We start from the raw sequence: 23,186 nt of genomic DNA, 5'->3' as shown, positions 1-23,186 counted from the left end.
TTATTCTTGCGGCCACAATTATATGCAGGCTCAAATGCCATATTGAACTGCTTATGTTATCTGGTTTGATGCTTAGTATGTTATCTGGTTTGATGCTTAGTAAGTTCTCAGGTCTCCATTCAATGTTTGCCCCGGTAACCTCTTTTAACCATTTTTTAATCCTTTTCCAATATTTCGTGGCCTCAGTACAGGACCACCAAATATGATAGAATGTGCCATCCTTTCTTCCACATTTCCAACACAGTGGAGATAACCCAGGAAACATCTTGGCTAACCTCGTTGGGGGGAAGTGCCACCTATAAACCATCTTGTATATGTTTTCTTTGAATGCAGTAGATGTTGTAAGTTTAATGGTCTTACTCCATAGATCCCACCATTTGCCCATTTCAATTTCATAACCTAGGTTTCTCTCCCATACTATTAGAAGGCTTTTGTCCATCTCTTCATTAGTATCTTGGCAGGTCAAAAATTGGTAGATCTTCGATAACATTTTCTTGTCTCCACCAAACAAGATCTTATCTAGCCCCTGAGGGTTTGGGTAGATCCCGAAACGTGCCTTATCACTTTTAAACCTGTTTCTAACCTGTAAATATTCCCACCATTCCAAATTCCTTCCCTGTTGCTCTAATTCCATTTTTGTTTTCATGTTGCCATCTTCTGTCATGATATCTTTATATGTTATGTTTCTTGTCCAATTAAATAGACTCGGATGCGTTAAGGCCTCTAATGGTGCCAACCAACACGGAACCCTAAGATAATATTTTTTCCTCATTTTTTCCCAGACCCCCATCAAAATATTCCGAATATAATGTCCCATGAAGTACCTATGGGGGGTGTCTCTTTCTTGCCAGAGGGAGGCATGCCATCCCTGGGGGAGGTCATGTCCCTCTATAGCCAATAGGCGCCTTCTATTCAACATCACCCAATCTTTCACCCATGTCATGATTGCTGCGTTATAGTATGCTTCCCAGTTGGGTACTCCGAAGCCTCCCAGTTCTCTGCGTTTTTGCAAAGTTTGGGCTTTGATTCGTGCTTTCTTGCCTTGCCATATAAACTGTGTCACTATTGTCTCCAAGGATTTAAAAAATTTTTGTCTAATTTAGTTGGTGCCGTTTGAAACAAAAACAAAAATTTTGGTAATACATATGTCTTGACTGTCGCAATCCTGCCCATCAGAGACAATTGTTTGCTACTCCAATTAGTCATATCTTTGGATACCTGTTGTAGCAATTTCATATAGTTATCTACCTTGATAGAGGAACATCTCTCCGTCAGCCAAATTCCCAAATATTGTACTTTGTGGGCCATGTTGATCCCTAACAGGCTTTGTACTTCCCTTTTCTGGTTCAGAGTCACATTTTTAATTAACAGTTTTGTCTTCTCTTTGTTTATACGTAGCCCCGCTATCCTACCGTACTCCTCTATTTTACGTAAAAGTTGTATCCCAGACGCCATAGGGTCCTCCAGGATAAAAACAAGGTCATCGGCGAAAGCCTGGACCTTAAATTCCTGAGCTTTAGCTCGTAACCCTTTAATTTGTGTATCGCTTCTCACTATTCTAAGAAGGGGTTCTAATGTGAGGATAAACAGTAGGGGGGATAGCGGGCATATTTGTTTAAGGCTTTAGCTTTTGTTGTCTGCCTCGTTTGCGGTCTCTCATCTCTGCTTTGTTTCTCATTTCCCCCTTTCTCATCTCCCGGGACACTACTCTTTCGCTCTTCTCCTTGGCTCTTATTGTCCAGTTCTCCCTCGTTATTCTGAGTTCCCTTCTTCAACTGGCTTTCGATAAAGTCTTGCGCATCTTGCAATGATTCAATCCGAAACCTCTGGCCTTGCCAGAGAAAAGATAACCCTTCTGGGAAAAGCCACCTATACATCACCTGAAGTTTCCTCAGTTGTGTTGTTAGATCCTGATATTTCTGCCTCCTTTCCCTCACTCTTCTTGGTATCTGTTTTAGTACTATGACCATCTCCCCCGCATACATGGTATTCTGATCACGTGCCTTCTGGTAAATTTCTTCCCTCAGGGATCGCTTAGTAAACCTCACGTGCACTTCACGTGGCAGTTTCTGTCTCCTAGTATAAGAAGTATAGACTCTATATACGTCATCGATGTCACTCTGTATCAACAATTTATCTTTCTGGGCGATCCTTGCTATCATCTCCACCATGATTTCTTTCAGTTTCTCCCCTCTTTCCTCTGGGATATTTTGAAATCTGAGAAAGAAGGCTGACTTTTCTAATTCCAACATAGCAATCTCATCCTCCAACCTTCTGTTAGTATGTAGCTGCCTCATTTCCCACCTCGCCATATTCTCTTCACTTTCCTTCATTTTTACTCCTAACTCTTGAATTTGACCCTCCTGTTTCTCCATTTTTGCCCAAATCTCCTTTTGCTGTAAATTCAACTGTTTCAGTTCACCCCTCATGTCTCCCATTTCATTTTTGATATCGGCCAGGGATTTTTCGGTGATCTCTTGATTCCTAGCAATACTATTTTGTATCGATAGCAAAGTTGTCTGTATATTTTGCAATGTGGGTGCCTTCTCTACCCCAGCCATATTGTCTAAAGTTCTGTGTGTTATTGGAGGAGTTGAAGATGGGGACGGCTGAGTAGGTAATGTCGAGGTTTTTTTTTCCCCACCTTTGCCCAGCTCATATCAATTAAGTTAAGAATATCCCACTGCTTCATAAGCTATCTGCTACCAGTTGAGCAATGTTCCAACTTATTTTGCTGCTATCTATACAGAAAAATATATATAAATATAGTCCCATAGAAAGGTCTAAAAAAGGTACAGGAAGGGGCTCATATCAGGAAGAGAGGAAGGAGGGGGAGGCAAATACATCAACACAAAAAGAAAAAAAGAAAAAACAGACCTCAAAGAGAAGAGAATAAAAAAGAAAAAAGGTTCAAGTATCCAACGCCAGTTCCAAAAGGAGAAAAGAGAAAACAATGCACACGGTGGATATAATATTGACTGTCTCACGTGGAGCCTCAGCGCAAAAGTTTTCCAAAGGTCTTAGTAGCAAGCAGGGCAAGTTCGCTGGTTACTCAGCACAAAAGTTTTCCACAGGTCTTGATAGCAAGTTAAGCAGATTCGCTGAGTACTGTCAGCTATGCCTCTGGGTAGAAAAAAAAGCTTCCCTCTTCTCTGTTTCCACCAACCTAAGCCGCCTTCAACGACTCTTTATAATGTAAATCCGTCTTCAATTGTTAGTTCATTTACTCCTGTTTGTCTTAATTGCCGCTAAAAGTCCCATCAAAGAGGGGAAAAAAAAGATTGCCAGAGATGCAGTAACCAAATAGTAAATCCAACTTACACTTCAAAAAAGTTAGGGCGTCCAGATTCACTCCAAAAATCCTACGCCAGACAAAAGTGCTGTATCATGGCTGGGACAGCTCACGCGTCCCTCTCCAGGAGTCTGGGATCAATGCAGAGCCTCTGTTTAGCCAAGGAGATTGCACTTCCCCCCGCCTGCAGAGAAGCACCTCTATTCTTCGCTGAGTCCCTCCAAGACAGCGAACGGCAGCTCTCTATGCCGCCAGACCCCTGATTGTCAGCAAGGCTTCGGAGCAATCTCCAAGCCTGCCGCCATAGCAATGACGTCACCGGAAGCCCGTACTTGGTTTTATTGTACGCCTCCCAGAGTCACCTTGTTTCCGATGGGCTGTCGTATAACTATTGCTATTGGTATTGCTATAACTTTGATAAAATAAATAAAATAAACTAAGTTACTACAAAGGAGCGCAGTATCTCAGCGGCTAAGACGCTGAGCTTGTCAATCAGAAAAGTTGGCAGTTCGGCAGTTCGAATTCCTAGTGCTGCGTAACAAAGTGAGCTCCCAGAACTGCATTGACAACCAAATAATGAAACTGAATCTGGCCCATTCAGAGCACCCCTACTTACTCTTCAGAAATTCCATTGTCTTCAATACTCTTTAAAGCAGGTCGATAGAGGATTGGGGATGCGGTGGCTCAGTGCCTAAGACACTGAGTTTGTCGATCAGAAAGGTCAGCAGTTTGGCGCTTCGTATCCCTAGTGCCGCGTAACGGAGTGAGCTCCTATTACTACTTGTCCCAGCTTCTGCCAATTTAGTAGTTTGAAAGCATGTAAAAATGCAAGTAGAAAAATAGGGACCAGCTTTGATGGGAAGTAAACAGCATTTTGTGCACTTTTAGCATTTAGTCATGCCAGCCACAGGACCACGGAGAGGTCTTCGGACAGCACTGGCTCTTCGGCTTTGAAACAGAGATGAGCACACACACACCTAGAGTCGGGAATGACTATCACCCTAGAGCTGAAGGTCTTTTGTCTTCTAGATAGGCTGGCCCAGTCCCACTGGGGCTATTAAGAAAGGGCAAAAGAAAGAAAGTGGCAGCCCACCAGCCTGCCTCAGCTGCCCCCTCTGGGCAAAAGAAAGTGACAGCCCGCCAGCCCACCTGCGCTGCCCACCTCTGGGCAAAAGAAAGCGGCAGCCTGCCAGCAGAAGCAGGCAAAAGATCTGCCTCTGATGGCGGCCTGCCGTGGACACAGAGAAAGAAAGCTGGCGGGCTGCCCTCCCTGCCTCTCCTACCCCCTTCCCTCTCTTCACTCTCAAACAAACTCTCTCTCAAATTGAGAGTTTGAGTGAAGAAACAAACAAACACATACAGACACAGACACAGACACAGACAGACACACACACACACACACAAAGTTGCACCAGGAGGATTAATTTTGAATTCCTCCCCCTCCCTCCAACCTACATACCTTTTCCAGCTGTTTCACAGAGGATTTCAACTCTGCTCTTGCCTGCCATCATGAAAATATAAAAATGTAAAAGGAAAAAGCTGCTGAGGTCAGGCTGAGCCAAGGTGGCGCAGTGGTTAGACTGCAGTACTGCAGGCTACTTCAACTGACTGCAGTTCTGCAGTTCAGCTGTTCAAATCTCACCGGCTCAGGGTTGACTCAGCCTTCCATCCTTCCGAGGTGGGTAAAATGAGGACCCGGATTGTTGTTGGGGGCGATATGCTGACTCTGTAAACTGCTTAGAGAGGGCTAAAAGCCCTATGAAGCGGTATATAAGTCTAACTGCTATTGCTATTGCTAGTTGCTGCCAGAGTCCCCAATGGATGACTCTGCTCAACTGTTTAAAAAAGCCTCTAAAAAAACACCCTCTACAGGAGGAGGCGAGAGAACCACGTGCCTCATCTACATAAGGAATTTTTTGGCTTTTAACCCTTGCTTAACTCTGCTTGAGTGATCATAAAGTCAGGCAGGTTCTCCTGCCTCCTCCTGTAGAGGGCACTTTTTTAGAGGCTTTTTTAAACAGTTAAGCACTAAGCAGAGTCATCCACTGTGACTGGCAGCAACGAACTCAGCCTTTTTCCTTTTACATTTTTTTTCTTTTCATGATGACAGTGGTGAGGCTCTGCCTCCCCTGACTGCACGTCACTGTCAAAGTCCAACTTTTGCTTCCAGGGAGTGGCACAAGGATTGCCATGGCTTGCACAAGTCTGATCATTTTATGCAGTGGTGGGTTGCTCTGACCATCGCTACTGATACGTTGCTCGTGGTCTATTCATGGACATGCCAGACATGCACTGTGCATACACCTGACATGTGCTGTGCATGCATGCACACTCCTCCGCCCCTGTGACACCCAGCTGCTCGTTGGACGTTGTGCAGGCACCCCACACTGTGTGTGCATGTGCAATTGGTATACCCCTCAAAAACAGATATGGAATGTGGGTGGCCGGGTGGGCCAAATGAGCCACCGTATCGGTACGGTGGCCGCTGCTCCAACCTACTACCGGTACGACCGTACCGGGCTGTACCGGCCAGAACCCACCACTGGTATTATGGCAGGGAGGCAGGATTGAAATATTTTCCTTTATGCCAGTGGGTAGAGAAATATAGCTATTTATTTATTTATTTATTTATTTATTTATTTATTTATTTATTTATTTATTTATTTATTTATTTATTTATTTATTTATTTATTTGTCTTGTATGCCGCCCACTCCTGGAGGACTCCGGGCGGCTCACAAAAGACAAGGGAAAGGGGGGAACGAGACAAAGACAACATATTAAAAACAAAACCAACATTCACAATTTCTGTGGAGGTAGATGCTTCTCAGCTCCCCCCAGCCTGCTGGAACAGCCAGGACTTGGTGGCTTTGCGGAAGGCCGGGAGGGTAGTAAGGATCCGGATCTCAACAGGGAGCTCGTTCCAGAGGGCCGGAGCTGCAACAGAGAAGGCTCTCCCCCAGGGAGTCGCCAGCCGACATTGGCTGGCAGATGGAATCCAGAGGAGACCCAACCTGTGCGATCTAATTGGTCTGAGAGAGGTAATCGGCAGGAGGCGGTCTCTCAGGTACCCAGGTCCGATGCCATGTAGGGCTTTATACGTAGCAACCAGTACCTTGAAGCGGATTCGGAGACTAATAGGTAGCCAGTGCAGCTCGCGGAGGATAGGTGTAACGTGGGTGTACCTTGGTGCACCCACAATCACTCGCGCGGCTGCATTCTGGACTAAGAGACTAAGAGCCAAGGTGGCGCAGTGGTTAAATGCAGCACTGCAGGCTACTGCTAGATCAGCAGTTCAGCGGTTCAAATCTCACCGGCTCAGGGTTGACTCAGCCTTCCATCCTTCCGAGGTGGGTAAAATGAGGACCCAGATTGTTGGGGGCAATATGCTGACTCTCTGTAAACCGCTTAGAGAGGGCTGAAAGCCCTATGAAGCGGTATATAAGTCTACTGCTATTGCTATTGCTATTGCTATAATTGGAGTCTTCGAACACTCTTCAAGGGCAGCCCCATGTAGAGCGCATTACAATAATCCAGTCTTGAGGTCACAAGGGTGTGAGTGACTGTCTGAAGGACCTCCCGATCCAGGTAGGGTCACAATTGGTGCACCAGGCGAACCTGGGCAAAGGTCCCCCTGGTCACAGCCGACAAATGGTGTTCTAGAGTCAGCTGTGGGTCCAAGAGGACTCCCAAATTGCGAACCCTGTCTGAGGGGCGTATAATTTCGCCCCCCAGCCTGAGAGATGGAACAGTTGGACAATCTTTGGGAGGGAACATCAGAAGCCACTCGGTCTTGTCTGGATTGAGTGCCAACTTGTTTACTCCCATCCAGACTCTAACAGCCTCCAGGCACTGGCACATCACTTCTACTGCTTCGCTGAATTGGCATGGGGCAGACAGATACAGCTGCTTATCGTCTGCATATTGGTGATACTTAATCCCGTGCCGGCGTATGATCTCACCCAGCGGCTTCATGTAGATGTTAAATAGGAGGGGTGACAGGACCGAACCCTGCAGCACCCCATACTTGAGGGGCCTTGGGGTCGATCTCTGCCCTCCGACCAACACCGACTGCGACCTGTCCGAGAGGTAGGAGGAGAACCACCGCAAAACGGTGCCTCCCACCCCCACCTCTCGCAACCGTTGCAGAAGGATACCATGGTCGATGGTATCGAAGGCCACTGAGAGGTCAAGAAGCACAAGGATAGAGGGGTGACCCCTATCCCTGGCCCGCCAGAGATCATCGATCAGCGCGACCAAAGCAGTTTCCGTGCTGTAACCAGGCCTGAAACCCGACTGAAAAGAGTCTAGATAATTGGCTTCATCCAAGGACTGTCGGAGTTGCGAGGCCACCACTTTCTCAACAACCTTCCCTACAAAGGGAAGGTTGGAGACTGGACGATAGTTGCTCAAAATGGCTGGGTCCAAAGACGATTTCTTCAGGAGGGGTCTCACCACCACATCCTTTAGGAGGGGTGGGAAGATTCCCTCCCGGAGAGAGGTGTTCACAATCGTCTGGATCCAGCCGCGTGTCACCTCCCTGCAGGTCGAAACCAGCCAGGAGGGACACGGGTCCAGTATACAAGTGGAGGCACTCACCGCTCCCATGGCCTTGTCCACTTCATCAGGAGAAGCCCGTTGAAACTCAATCCATAAAGCATGCTCAAGACCCTCCCCCGGTACCTCGGCTGGTATTGTGCAATTGGAGTCCAGCTCTGTCCGAATCCGAGCGACTTTATCCGTCAAATACTGAACAAATTCCTCAGCTCTACCCTGTAGAGGGTCACCCGCATCCCTCCCTTTCAAGAGGGAGCGGGTTATTCTAAACAAGGTGGCTGGGCGCGATTCGGCGGATGCAATAAGGGCGGCAAAATGCGAACATTTCGCCACCTGTATTGCCACGAGATAGGCTCTAATAAAGGCTCTCATCAGTGCTTGGTCTGATTCAGATTTACTGGCCCTCCAGCGGCGCGCTAGGCGTCTCTTTTGGCGTTTCATCTCCCCGAGTTCCTCGGTGAACCAAGGAGCCCTCCTGGATCCACCGCCTCGGGGAGGTCGCAAAGGCGCAATCCGGTTTAGAGCCCCCGCCGCCACTGTATTCCAAGCAGCGACTAAGGACTCCACCGGATTGTGGACGATAGTGTCAGGTATTTCTCCAAGCGCCGTCTGAAACCCCATTGGGTCCATCAGGCGCCTGGGGCGGAACCACCTAATCGGTTCCTCCTCCCTACAGTGGGGGATTGGCCTCCAAAAGTCAAGCCTCAGCAGGAAGTGATCAGACCATGACAAGGGCAAGGTTTTAATGCCCTTCAACTCTAGATCACATCTGCACTGCTCCGACAGAAATACAAGGTCAAGTGTGTGACCCGCTGAATGAGTCAAACCTCGAATTACTTGGGTCAAGTCCATGGCTGTCATGGAAGCCATGAACTCCTGCGCCCCATCAGAGCGTTCACCAAGTGTAGGCAGGTTGAAATCCCCCAGAACCATAAGCCTGGGGAACTCCACCGCCAACTCAGCTACTGACTCGAGGAGCGAGGGGAGGGCTGTTGCAACGCTGTTGGATAGGTAGGTACGTTAGCAACAGACCCACTTGACCACCAAGGTCCAGCTTCATCAACAGGGACTCACACCCGACAAACTCCGGAGCAGGGATCCTACGAGGAACTAAAGACCCTTGGACAATGACAGCCACTCCTCCACCCCTTCTCTGGGGTCGCGGCTGATGAAGCACCTGAAAACCTTCTGGGCACATTTCAGTGAGGGGGACTCCTCCCTCTGGGCCCAGCCAGGTCTCAGTAATACATGTCAGGTCTGCCCCCTCGTCTAAAATTAGGTCCCGGACAAGGGGAGCTTTGTGAACCACAGACCTGGCATTTAGCAACAACAGCCTGAGACCAGGGCCCTGACAATTCTCGCCACCTGGCCCTGGAGTGGAACTAACAGGGCCGGAAGGAGGGATCTCTGTGATGTAGCGAACCCTCTCACCGACTCAGCAATGGACGATGTCAGCACGGCGCCGCCCTTCTCTGCTCCGAGCAGCTAATAGTAATATGGAGCAAAATCTGTACAGGTAGTCCTCGACTTATGACCACAATTGAGCCCATCATTTATATTGCTAATCGAGAAATTTATTAAGTGAGTTTTGCCCCATATTACAACCTTTCTTGCCACCGTTGCTAAATGAATCACAGCAGTTGTGAAGTTAGTAACAGGGTTGCGAAGTGAATCTGGATTCCCCCTTAACTTTGCTTGTCAGATGGTCACAAAAGGGAATCACACAACCCTGGGAGCACTGCAAGCGTCATAACTACGAGTCAGTTGCCAAGCATTCAAATTCTGAACACATAACCATGGGGATGCTGCAACAGTTGTAAGAGTGAAAAATGGTCATAACTCACTTTTTTCAATGCCATTGTAAATGTTGAATGGTCACTAAAGAAACTATTATAAGTCGAGGACTACCTATATAATGGTAAACTTTTCATGATTACAGTGCAAAAAAATATTCAGAACTAAAGACAAGAAGTACCATATTTTCGGAGTATAAGAAGCACCAAGTCCCATTTTTCGCTTATTTCTGCCCTTCCCAGCTCCCAGCAGCACTCTGGAAGCCTCCTAACGGCTATGCATGGCCATTTTGGCGAAGGGAGTGGGGTTTCAGGAGGCAAAAAATGCTGTGTATAAGACACACCCAGATTTTCAACCTCTTTTTTGAGGGAAAAAGGTGCATCTTATACTCCGAAAAATATGGTAGCTTCTGCTAAAAAAAGAGGGGGGAGGAATCCTAGACATTAGTTCCAGTAATAAGGATGTAATCAATTTTATTCAATTTATGAGCCTTTTCCTATAATTATTTTTATCCACCTCAGCATACAAGTTGCTGCCACTCTTAGTTTCCTTTTCTAACTATAATATTTTAGCAATATTGCCAATTCGGCTTTTTTTTTAAAGCATTGGTATAGCACAATATGGAACTTTTAGTACCGTTCTCCCTCCCTTCTCTCCTGCCTTTTTCTGCTTTTTGTTTTTGCTCAATATTTTAGGGTGCTTAAACTTCTTCACTGAACTATTTTCAAACAGAACCCAGTTTGATTTCTATGTTAGATAAAAGGTTTGGCATATGTTAAAAGAAGCTTTGCCAAAGGTCAGAGGCAACTCAAAAAACATAAGTAGTTTAAAAAATGATTTTGAAAACATACCGAAAGGTAAAAGTTCTCGTCACACATATGTGTTAGTCATTCCTGACTCTAGGGCTCATCTCCATTTCAAAGCCGAAGAGCCAGCGCTGTCTGAAGACATTTCCATGGTCATGTGGCTAAATGCCAAAGGCGTGCGGAGCACTGTTACCTTCCCACCAAAGTGGTCCCTATTTTTCTACTTACATTTTTTACGTGCTTTTCAACTGCTAGGTTGGCAGAAGCTGGAATAAGTAACGGAAGCTCACTCCGTTATGCAGCACTAGGGATTCAAACCACTGAACTGCTAATCTTTCTGATCGGCAAGCTCAGCATCTTAGCCACTGAGCCACCATGTTCCCCTATAGTCCTAGGCATTCGAAGTGCCGACCTTTCTGATCGATAAGTTCAGCCTCTTAGCCACTGAGCCATCGTGTCCCTTATGAAAACATACATAGACACCTTAATTGTTCAGCTTAGCTTCCATAGGTCAGACAAGTAATTATCACACAAAAGATTTTCATTCATGAGGGAATTGTGTTTTTTTGTATGTTATGTTCATAACCTTAATTGCATCTTGAAACCTGAAGTTCATTATTAAATTACATCACTGTTAAGGATCGATGCCCGGATTTAGGTCCTTTTTAGGTTTCTCATTTTTTGTGATAAATATTTGGACTGTTGCATGGACATTCACAGAGACTCTGCAAGTGCTAGTACAGCAGTGGTGGGTTGCAGGCGGTACGCCCTGGTAGAGGCGTACGGGAGCCTGCCCGGAGCATCGGGTACTGTTCCGGTACAGTGCTCCGGAGGGCATGCTCGCCCACCCGAGCTCCTTACCTGTCCTTTAAAGTCTTCGGCAGTTCCATGCATACGCATGGCACGTACATCGCCTGTGCGATGCTCCACTGAGCAGCTAAAACATTGCAGAGGCTTACGGAAGCATTGCTGGCAGGTAAGACTCATGCACGCATGCTGTGCGCGTCCATGTGGGCGATGCCGGGCCCGTTCCAACCGTACCTGTTGGAACAGGATCCAGAACCCACCACTGTAGTACAGTGTCATGATCAAAGCTCTACACCTTTTGTATACGGATGTATAACAGTGTGGGGCTCCAGTTATGACATCACATCTGTCATTGTGCAGATTTTAATACATACATCTTTGCAAACAACTCTAGATTGTAGCATCTTGAATTTATCTTTTCTTGAAATAGACTGAAACCGGCACAGCAGTTTCAATTATAGCACTTAGACTTATATACCACTTTACAGTGCTTTACAGCCCCCTCTAAGCAGTTTACAGAGTCAGCATATTGCCCCCCAACAATTCTGGGTCCTCATTTTACCCACCTTGGAAGGATAGAAGGCTGAGTCAACATTGAGCCTGGTGAGACTCGAACTGCCAAATTGCAGGCAGCCAGCAGTCAGCGGAAGTAGCCTGCAGTACTGCACTTTAACCACTGCACCACTGTGGCTCATTAACCATCACCATGGTTATGATGGATTTTTACCAGCTTTTTGTAACAATGGAAAGAAGGACAGGATGTTAGTGGTTCAGGCTGGGAGCTGACATGTCAAATATTCTACCAAACAGAAAGCTGGATTTTATACATATAAGAGTCCTTTAACACAGTGGTCCCCATCCTTTGCTGCTTGTCAGCCTGGCAGGGGAAGAGGGGAACTGGTCCACACAAGCATGCAGCCCTGACATGAACATCAGACTGGCATGAGATGTGGACTGGTATGCATGTGTGTGAGTGCCTATTGGCCCGTCACTCATGGAAATGAACTGCGCGCATGCACGCACTCTCTGGCCAGTCACTCACATGGCTCAATTCCAAATCGGCCACAGCCTGAGAGTATATACTGTTAGTTACAGCAACTAGATAAATATTACCTTATATATATCAGAGATGTGCAACTTTTTCAGAGCAAAAGACTTTGTTTCCAATAAAAGGTTGGGTTGCACAGAGCAAGATCAAAAAGTTTAGCAGCTCTAGTCATGTGGCATATTTCAATGAATCCCTCAGTGAACAGAAGCTGACACAACCTGTCATGCTTCAAAGTTAAACCCAACCTTTATCTACAAAAATCTACATCCTTATTTCTTATTGCTTTGTTTATTTGTTTATTTAGCGTACAATGCAGAGATCAGGCAATCACTTATATACAAGTTTAAATAAAGCATCAGCAAACTTATATGGTATGTGGACAATACACCATACCACCTAAAATATTAAATTAAGAAAAAAACTATAATAAAATCACCATAATATGATGCCATAGAGTCAAAATGAATATATGTTATAAATCAATATTTAAGGAAAGTAACAAACTAACTGCTTCTGGTGTGGCTGCAATGAGATCATCCCAAATGCCTTGAAATATCCTGAGGAGGCATTCTCAAACTAGATATGTTATTGTTTATTCCGATGAACCACAACCACATTCCTCACTTAAAGAGCTTTTCCTTAGTTCTGGCATGGCCTGTCCTAATTCTATTCAGGTGGCTCCATATAGAATAACAGAGTTGGAAGGGACCTTGGAGGTCTTCTAGTCCAACTCCCTGCCTAGGCAGGAAACCCTACACCACTTCAGACAAATGGATATCCAACATCATCTTAAAAACTTCCAGGGTTGGAGCATTCACAACTTCTGGAAGCAAGTTATTCCACTGATCAATTCTTCTAACTGTCAGGAAATTTCTCTTCAGTTCTAAGTTGCTTCTCTCCTTGATTAGTTTCCACCCATTGCTTCTTGTTCTACCCTCAGGTGCTTTGGAGAATAGCTTGACTCCCTCTTCTTTGAGGCATCCCCTGAGATATTGGAACACTGCTATCATGTCTCCCCTAGTCCTTCTTTTCTTTAAACTAGACATACCCAGTTCCTGCAACCGTTCTTTATATGTTTTAGCCTCCAGCCCCTAATCATCTTTGTTGCTCTTCTCTGCACTCTTTCTAGATTTTTAGATATATATATATTTTGGGGGGGGGGCAGCTGCATTCCTGGAAGTGGTTTTGTTGTATCTGCATGATCTGTTTGGTTGTGGTTATTAAAAGTTGCCATTCTTTGGTTGTGGTTATTAAAAGTTGCCATTCTTTGGTTGTGGTTATTAAAAGTTGCCATTCTTCATCTAGATCGTAAGACTGCAGTATGTATCCTGAATTGGTTTCCTAGACTTAAGTAAGTCTGGGGTAAGTTAGAGAGTCTATTATATTTTATGTATCACTACATCTCTAGGAGTCAATGGCCTGTTTATCTTATTCCATTCCTGAGCTGTCTGACGTTGTCATCTGAGATCGGGAGGGACAATATTAGAAAGAATATGGAGCATGAGAACAGTGTGGATAGACTCTATTGCTATCTGACTCAAAACCAGTGAATGCAACATGTGTAAAAGTCAGTACTTTCTTACACCTCCTTTGTAATGATTTTTTTTTTAAATGTCTTGTAGCCAACTAAGAATCTTTCTATTCTTGCTTTTGGGATGTTTTCCCACTCCTCCTGGCAGAACTATTCTAGCTCAGAAATATTCTTAGACTTTCTAGAATGCATTGCATATGTGAGCTCTTCCCACAGTTTTTCAATAATTTTCCAGTCTAGGAAATATGAAGGCCATTCCCAAAACTTTTTCTTTCCCGTTTAATTTCAGAGTATATTTTGGATGATGTATCTTGTTGAAATATCCAGCTTTTTTCAGCTTTGGTTTCTTTACAGAATGTGAGATGCAACTTCTCAGCTATGTTGGTATGTTAGTTTGGTCTGATGGTTAAGGCAGGGGGGGCTGCTGCCTCTTCGAACCAGTTCAGGCGAACCGGTATTTCAGAGGATCAGCTGGCCCTGCCCACCAACTCCCGCCCTATCCTGTCCTATATTTCCTTCTTTCTGGCTGAGCTGATTCGCCTAGCACAGCTGTTCTACTTACCAGGGCAGCCTTAGAAGGTAAGCAATTGAGCTTCAAATTGCTGTATTTTGAATGCTGCGCGCACTCACTGAACCGGTTGTTAAACTGGTTACAGGCCACCCTGGGTTAAGGCACAAGGCTAGAAACCAAGATATGGTGAGTTCCATTCCCATCTTAGGCATTGAAGTTTGCTGGGTGACTTTGGGCCAGTCCCCCTCTCTCTCAACCATCATGAGGCTGTTATATATGCCTGAATGGATTCCTTTTTCCATCCACACAATATTTTCTGTGCCTTTGGCTGCCATATTGTCTCAAAGTGTAATAAGGCTAGCATCCCATACGTAATGGTTGAAAAAGTATTATTTCCTTCAAGAGCTTCACTTTTTCTCTGTCTCTTCTTCACTTGTGACCAAATGGTGCATTTTTTTTGTTCAGCAGTTCAAAGCACTTTGTACCAAACTATTTGAGGATTATCAATATTTTTGCATACTTTAGCTGATGACTTTTATGATTAAGTCAGAGAAAATATTTCCTTCTGACAACTTTCTTTCTGAACAATAAGAAGTGCTGTTCTCTGAGCCTGTAGATGACCCCAGAGTCAACTAAGCTTTCAATTGTGAGGATCTGTGGTTTTTGATTTGCAGGCCTGTTCAGTTTCCAGATAGCTCTAGCAAATTTGTTTCTAGGTGTTTCTGATGTTGTTTTCATTTTAACATTCTGGTCAGCATGCCATAACATTTGTCCATTAAGGGATTTTCTTCACCTGGCTAATTGTAGACCTACCAAATCAATTTACATTATTAACTACTTTGAGGGAGGAAATAAATAGCATTAAATTGATTGAAAACTTCCATCCCTGCCATATTTGCGATTTTCTTATTTTGAATCTAAACAACTGCACATAAATAGCAATCATCCATTCAAATTTGCAGAATGAAATTGTATTCAGCTTTGCACCATATAAATGTAATATCAGATTCTATTAATTCAGGGATTCACTGAAGCAAAATTGCTAAACTTATATACATAGTATAGAGGTATACATAGTATACAACTAAGAATTAAGGAGAAATTTCCTAACAGTGAGGACAATTAACCAGTGGAGTAGTTTGATTTCAGAGGTTGTAGGTACTTCATCACTGGAGGTTTTTTTAAAAAAAGACTGGACAGCCACTTGTCTGAAATGGTATAAGGTCTCCTGCTTGAGTAGGGAGTTGGACTAGAAGACCTCCATGATCCCTTCCAGCTCTATACTGATTGATATACAACTGTAATAATTTTACTCTATTTATATTTAGTTTAACTGAACTACAATAAACATAATTACTTCCCACTTATATTTTTCCAGTGAAATTAATATTGGTATCAAATTTTGGAATGTTCTGGGAGCTTTTATCCACAATGGTTAGAAGTTCATGTAACCCAGACAGTTCTTGGGGCAGAGATGGTAAACACCACAGGGAGAAATGCCAACTCATTGGAAAAACTTGGAAAGAAGGGGTCTGTAGGATTCATATAATTCCCAGCTTTTTCTATCCCAAACTCAATCAGTACAAGCCATAAAGTACTGAAGTGGCTGTCCCATTCCTCCAGCGGTGGGTTTAAAATTTTGTTACCACTGGTTCGCCCTGTGCACAGGAACACGCACCCCTTCTGCATATGCACCCGGTCTTCTGCACATGCACTCGGTCTTCTGCGCATGCACTCGGTCTTCAGGGCATGCACTCGGTCTTCTGCGCATGCACTTTGCTTGTGCACGTGCCTTCCATGCATGCGCCTGGCCTCAAAAATGTGCCTAAATAGGATGGCATAGAGGCGGGGTGGGTAGGCGGGCTCACCCACGATTTCTGCTACAGGTTTGGGCGAACTGGTCTGAACCAGCTGAATACCACCTCTGCACTCCTCATTTGGGGCTAGGCAACTTCTTACATTCCTAATTCTGACTGCAGGACAAACTTTGTTGGAGATGCAATGGGTGACATTTAATCAAATCTGCAGCATCTCAAATGCTTCCAAGCAATTGCCTTGATGGTTCCTCAACAGATCTAATTTTTGCAAAAAAACCCCTCTCTCCCAGATATTACAGCATGTCCTGATTAGATTTTTTGATTACTTTTCTCTTTCTTAATTACCCTGCATAAACTACGACTGCCTAGGTTTAAGGGGAGATTGGGGATTATTTCACTTTATGTAGGTACGTCAGCCAAGCTATTTCTCTCTCCCTCCCTCTCTCTCTTCCTTTGACTCATGGGATCATACTGGAAGTTCTGGTTTTATTGGCTCCTGTAGTCATTAGATGACTTGGCACTTGTCCTGTCAGCATGAGAGGTCATTCACCAGCCTCAATCAGAGGTTTCAAGGCAATCACAAGGAAAACCCCTCACATCAATTTGAGTCAATTTGCAAACTAATCAGTTAATCCCTCCCAATGTGTTTGGGGGGTCAGCTCTGATCTAGTTGGAAAATATTCGTTGATTAGCATAGGATATCTCAGATGTGCCAAGGCCTGTTTATGCCAACATTCCCACTCTCCCAGCCCTCTCCAGGTTGCTCCCGCCTTTAATTTCCCTGCAGGTTTCGGGAGGGATGCATTAAATTAAAACCACTCACTGTTCTGTGAGCAGTCTTTTGTGACCAATAATGAATGTAATGAGTGAAAAAGGAAAGGGAAACAGGATGATTAAGGCAGGCTGGGCGGCTTTTACGCAGCAGTTTGCATCGCGACACAAATGGACAATTGGGCTTTTCTTCCATTAATTTGTAATTGTGCTTTCACTTGTCATATTAAAAAACAACAACACACACACAAACTATTTACTTATACCGGAGTAACGTGGCAGATGCTGCTTCCTTGACAGGGAGCTGTCCTGATAGAATGCTTATATGATGCTTCTTTTGACTGAAAAACCTAAACCTAACCTCTTTATTAGAGCATCTAAGGCAGCTGTGTCAAACTCAAGGCCCATGGGGTGTTTAGATCTGGCCTGCGGGGCTGCCCTGGAAACATGAAGGACCAGCCTGCGGTGCCTCTGCCAATGAAAACGGAGCTTGGAAGGGCCGCGGGCAGCCCTCCCGAGCTCCGTTTTCACTGGCAGAGGGTTGCAGAAGGGCATTGCAGCTGAAAACGGAGTTTGGGAGCACCCAAGCCACTACAGGTGCCCCCAACACGAGTGATGTCGAGCTGGCCACACTCCCTTGCCATGCCTCCCTATGCTCCCCCCCACCCCCCGCTCCCCGAGGTCAAACACAACCTTGATGCGGTCCTCAATGAAATCGAGTTTGGTCTAAGGATTGCTTTACCCAGCGACAACAGATCGATGATTGTGAAGGAATCTAAAGTTTGAGAGCTGCATCCAGTCCTAGTTTTCTGATTTCTACATTGCACAATGTACAACTTTTCAGGTACTGAGTTACCCATTTTGGAATGTTCACTACAAATAACTTCTAGGCATGCATCTAACAGGCTAATTGCCTTTATATTATTATTATCGCAACAACAGAGTTGTATCACAGCGGCCAGTTGTTTCACCGGATTTGGTATTGATTACTAGTCGGGCCCCACTTCATTTTAGGCTTCATTTTCGTTGCATTTAATTAGTTGGCCATTGGGCTTTTCAATTCCCTCACATGTAGTGATTTTGCCCCTTTTTATGGATACAGTGGCACATTTTTCCATGCCAAACTGCATTGAAATATCAGTGCTGAATACTCGGACTGTGTTTGTCAATGATTGGATTTCTATTTCTGACTTTCCATAGAGTTTCAAATCATCCATATATAGTAAATGCGAAATTTTTTCAGCTTCTTTGGCTGTTTGGTAGCCTAATTTCATTTTTTTTTAAGATTACTGATAGTGGGATCATTGCGATGATGAAGAGAAGAGGTGAAAGTGAATCACCCTGGAAAATTCCTCACTTGATATTAACCATTCCGTAGATCTCATTCCCTACTGCCAACTCAGTTCTCCATTGTTTCATCGCCTTTTCAGTAAAGGATGTAATATTTTTGCTAATGCCGGTTGCTTCTAATATCATTTTATGATCCAACTATGTCGCAGTGAGTCGAATGCCTTTTTGTAATCAATCCAGACCATATTCAAGTTCGTTTTTCTGTTCTTACAATTTTCTAATATCATTTTATCAATTAGGAGCTGATCTTTTGTGCCCCTGCTCCTTCTTTTGTTGCCTTTTTGCTCTACTGGCAAGATGTTGTTTGTTTCCAAATAATCCATCATGTTATCTGCAATAATGCCTGTGAGTAATTTGAAGGTTGTTGGCAAGCATGTTATTGGTCTGTAGTTTTCAGGTCTTGTTCCTTTAGTTGCATCTTTCTGAATCAAGTATGTTTTTCCAGTTGTCTACCATTCATCAATTTGGCCCTTTTGTAAAATTTCATTCAATTGCCTGGCCAATATTGCATGTAAACTGGTCAGATATTTGAGCCAGAAACCATGTAATTGGTCCTTTCTAGGTGATGTCCAATTCTTTACCTTTTTTACTCGATTTTTGACCATCTGAGTTGTTATTTCTAATACTTGCATTTGTTTGTTGCCAATGCTTTTCTCAAAGTCATGTATCCACTTTGCTTCCTTATTGTAGTCCTTTGCATTTTCCCACAATTCTTTCCAGAATTCAACTGTGGCCTACTTTTCTGGTTTTTCACTTTTGGTGTCAACATTCACATTAAGACTTTGATAAAAACATCATTGGTCTGATCGAAATTGCTGATTTTGTTTATATTGGATGATTCGTGCCTCATATCTTTCAATTTTTCTAGCTGTTGCTGTTATCTGCTGTTTTACAATCTCTACAGCTTCATTGATGTTTCTTGTATCCAATCTATATCTTCTGATTAGCTGATCTATGGTTTTGTTGTTTTTAAGCCGTTGCTCATGCATGTTCTTTAAGTTACTAGCATCTGCCCTTAATTTTTTGACTTTTTGTTCTAATCGGATTTTCCACTTTGGCTTTGATGCTTTTTCTGTTGTGTGACTAGGTACTTTGATTTTAATGCCTAGTTCATTAGTGACTATTACAGCTGCGCTATACATTAACTGGTTCGTTTCCAAGATGGATCCTGATTCAATTGTTGAAAACACTGCATTAACCATTTTCATGATAGGGGCCAAAATTTTCTTAGGCACAGTTTTTAGTGATGGTAAACATTGCCTTTCCTCATTAAGAAGAAAATGCTCCATGATCTTATCCTTCAATTCTTTTTGTTTTTGAGTTAGTTCATCAGTTGGTTCAGTGATAACTGGTTCTAGTGGTGGGGGTGTTATTTCCTCCCCGAGAGCTTCTTCTGGGAGTTCTACTATAATGTCTTTAGTTGTGTCTTGAATATCAGTTATTTCCGCTTGTGATATTGTTTTTTTGGTTTTGCAATTTGCCTGAATTTCCTGAAGTTCAACTTCACTAAACACTTTATTCCATATAATAAATTGCCTTTGATCTGCTAGTCGTTGTTCACTAACATTTGAATCTGGATATTGTTGTTTCCATAATTCATACATTCGCTTTAAATAACCTCTTTTTTCTGGCTCTGAGTTGTAGTAGCAGGCCATTATGGCACGGTTTTCATCTGCACTATATTTTTGTCGTTTTGTTGGCTGGTCCACTTGTAGCCCACTTGTCGATGGATGTCCAGGGACCCCAACATCTGCCGCGGCCCTTGTTAACCTGCGCGACGACCGATGCAGTATAAAATTTTTATTTGTTTCTTTCACCATATTGTATGGGTTGGCGTGTTTTTTTTTATGGGGCCAGTTGCCAACCTGACCCCAACCCTCCTCCTTTCTCATCCGGGCTTGGGACCAGCAACGGCGGAATTGTTGTTGTTGTTGTTGTTGTTGTTATTGTTATTTTGCAAGGATCTGGATCCTTTCAGGCTATCCACATTTGTCTCAAAACAGCTTGAGTGGGTGTTCCCATGAACTTAATAGGATTGAGCCAAGGTGGCGCAGTGGTTAAATGCAGCACTGCAGGCTACTGCTAGATCAGCAGGTCAGCGGTTCAAATCTCACCGGCTCAGGGTTGACTCAGCCTTCCATCCTTCCGAGGTGGGTAAAATGAGGACCCAGATTGTTGGGGGCAATATGCTGACTCTCTGTAAACCGCTTAGAGAGGCCTGAAAGGCCTATGAAGCAGTATATAAGTCTACTGCTATCAAGCAGGTTTCCTTAGTTTCAATAGATGTCTGTAAGGTGACTGGGTTTACACCTTACCCTGTCAGTATTCTGAATCATGACCTGTTAACTAAACCACAATGCTTTGTTTTTTTGCAAATAAGCCATCACAGATGATTTTGTTAAAAACCAAAACTCAAACCTAAGCTTTATGCCATAGAGTGATTTGTAAACTTAATGACTATGTAGCATTAGTCATGACTAAACTGTTGATTTCATGGACAGTATAGATCCTATGTAAAGGAGTTTAGAATCTACAACAGGCTATGCAACACTTGGGATGACTACTGAAATCCAATTAATAATTGCGTTTGATACCAGCTACCATAGGTTTCATAACCATACTTCCTCAGACTATCAATGTGAGCTAAGTATGGCTCCTTTCCTTTGTCCCTAATCTGGAGCACTGAAGCAAGATAAGATATTATGAAAATGACTAAGTGTCCATTGCAATGTCATTACACCAACCCCATCCCTAACATGTTTGTGTGTGATGTTGCAATGCAAGTACAAAAGGCATGGGATTTGCATCACGGTGTGGCAGTGAATCTTTCATCATCTGTCTTTGGTTGCTGCCCTTTAGGTGCCCATGCTGCATTCATGGCACTCACAGCTTCAGGGTTGCATTTCTTCATGTCCTGAGACAGGAATCTCATGCAGTAGTGGTCAGGCAGCACCCAACCCTGAACCTGTAAAAGAAAACTCTTTTCCAGAAGGAGCAAAGGCAGGTAGGCAACCAATTTAGTTTACTTTATTGTCATCGCATCTCGTACAACGAAATTAAATGCCATCTTCAGTGTACATCATACATCAGAAAACTATAAAAATAAAACAAAAGCACACATTCTTTACATTCTATATAATTGAATTGAAAACCCCTGATACTGCATTCATATTACACTATACAGTAGACATGGTGGGACGACGCAGTGGCTCAATGGTTAAGACACTGAGCTTGTCGATCAGAAAGGTCAGCGGTTCGAATCCTTAACACCGTGTGACAGAGTGAGCTCCCATTCCTTGTCCCAGCTTCTGCTAACCTAGCAGTTCAAAAGCATATAAAAATGCAAGTAGAAAAATAGGGAAGGTCACAGCATTCCATGTGCTGGCCACATGACCACGGAGATGTCTTTGGACAGTGCTGGCTCTTCGGTTTTGAAACAGCAAAGAGCACTGCCTAGCACATATGTGCGAGGTGAACCTTTACCTTTATACATTGGGATTCAATATAGTTACTGCTCTGAGATAGAAACTATTTTCCAGCTTATTTGTCTTTGTTTTTATTGTCCTGTACTGTCTGCCAGATGGTAATAGTTCAAAAAAGAGTGCCCAGGATGAGATGGATCTTTAAGAATGTTTTAAACTTTCTTAATGCTGTGGGAGCTATAAAGCTCTTCCAAAGAGAGGAGAGGGCAACCAATGATCCTCTGAGCAATGATGTTAACTCTCTGGAGCGCTGTTCTATGCACTGCCACTGTGCAATTGGCAAACCATACGCAGATACAGTAAGTTAAAATACTCTCTATGGTGCAGCAGTAGAAGGTCACCAGCAGTTTTTCATTCAGTTGTTACTTCCTGAGAAGTCTCAGGTAGTATAATCTTTGCTGGGCCTTTTGACCAGTGCTGCAATGTGAACACCCCAGGTCAGGTCCTCTTTTATGACAATACCCAAGAACTTAAAATTGGTCACTTGCTCCATTTGGTCTCCATTGAACCAGCTGTATGGCACAGCTTGCTTCCTTTCTCCTGTGTTTGTCAGCGTAACAAGTAATGCACCCATTGAAAGCAGGTAAATTCCTCAAAGAACAATTTATTGGATGCATCATATTGGCATAACTGGTGAAAATCAACTCTGAAAATTTCCACGGTTTCAGTAGTGAGTTGCAGGCGGTATGGGCATACTGGATCCTGCCCGGAGCACCAGGTACCATTTTGGTACGGTGCTCCGGAGGGCCCACCCGCCCGCCCAAGCTCCTTACCTGCGTTTTAAGTTTCCATGCATGGGCATGGCACGTACAGCACCTGTGCAATGCTCCGCCGAGCAACTGGAGCATTGCGGAGGCTTGCGGAAGCATCACAGGCAAGTATGATGCATGCGTGCAGCACGCACTGCACGCATGTGCATGAGCACTGCACACATCCACATGGGTGATGCCAGGGAACGGAATCCGGAACCCACCACTGCACGGTTTGCACCTAATTAAAAAGTGAGTTTCCCCCTTTCCTCAAGTCATCAGTCACATGGTCCAATAGAAGTGTTGGCCAGTTGCTTGGTTACTTCACTCCTCCTCTCCAAGCCACCTGTTGGAATGACCTTGGTTCTCACAGGAAAACCCTTTGTTTCGACTACAAAACTCCCGTTAACCATTTTTATCTTCTTCCCATCTAGTGGCAACTCTGAAGCCATAAAGATGGCCTCAGCCAGGTTCACTTCCGGGTTGACAGTCTTCTTTGATGTCTTCTTTCTCCTGGCTCCTTCAATGTAAAGGGAGATGCTTGTCCTCCTAAATATTCTTTTAATCAATGGCATTTTTACGATCAAACCAAGAAGAAGCATTCTGAGGTTCCAGTCACCCACCGACAGCTTCTGAATTCTGCGTAATGTGGAAAGAACATTAGGTATGAGTT

The sequence above is a fragment of the Thamnophis elegans genome, chromosome 11, assembly GCF_009769535.1.
Source record: "Thamnophis elegans isolate rThaEle1 chromosome 11, rThaEle1.pri, whole genome shotgun sequence".
In the NCBI taxonomy this organism is placed as follows: domain Eukaryota; kingdom Metazoa; phylum Chordata; class Lepidosauria; order Squamata; family Colubridae; genus Thamnophis; species Thamnophis elegans.
The sequence above is the reverse complement of the archived record's forward strand: the minus strand, read 5'-3'. Positions refer to the sequence as shown.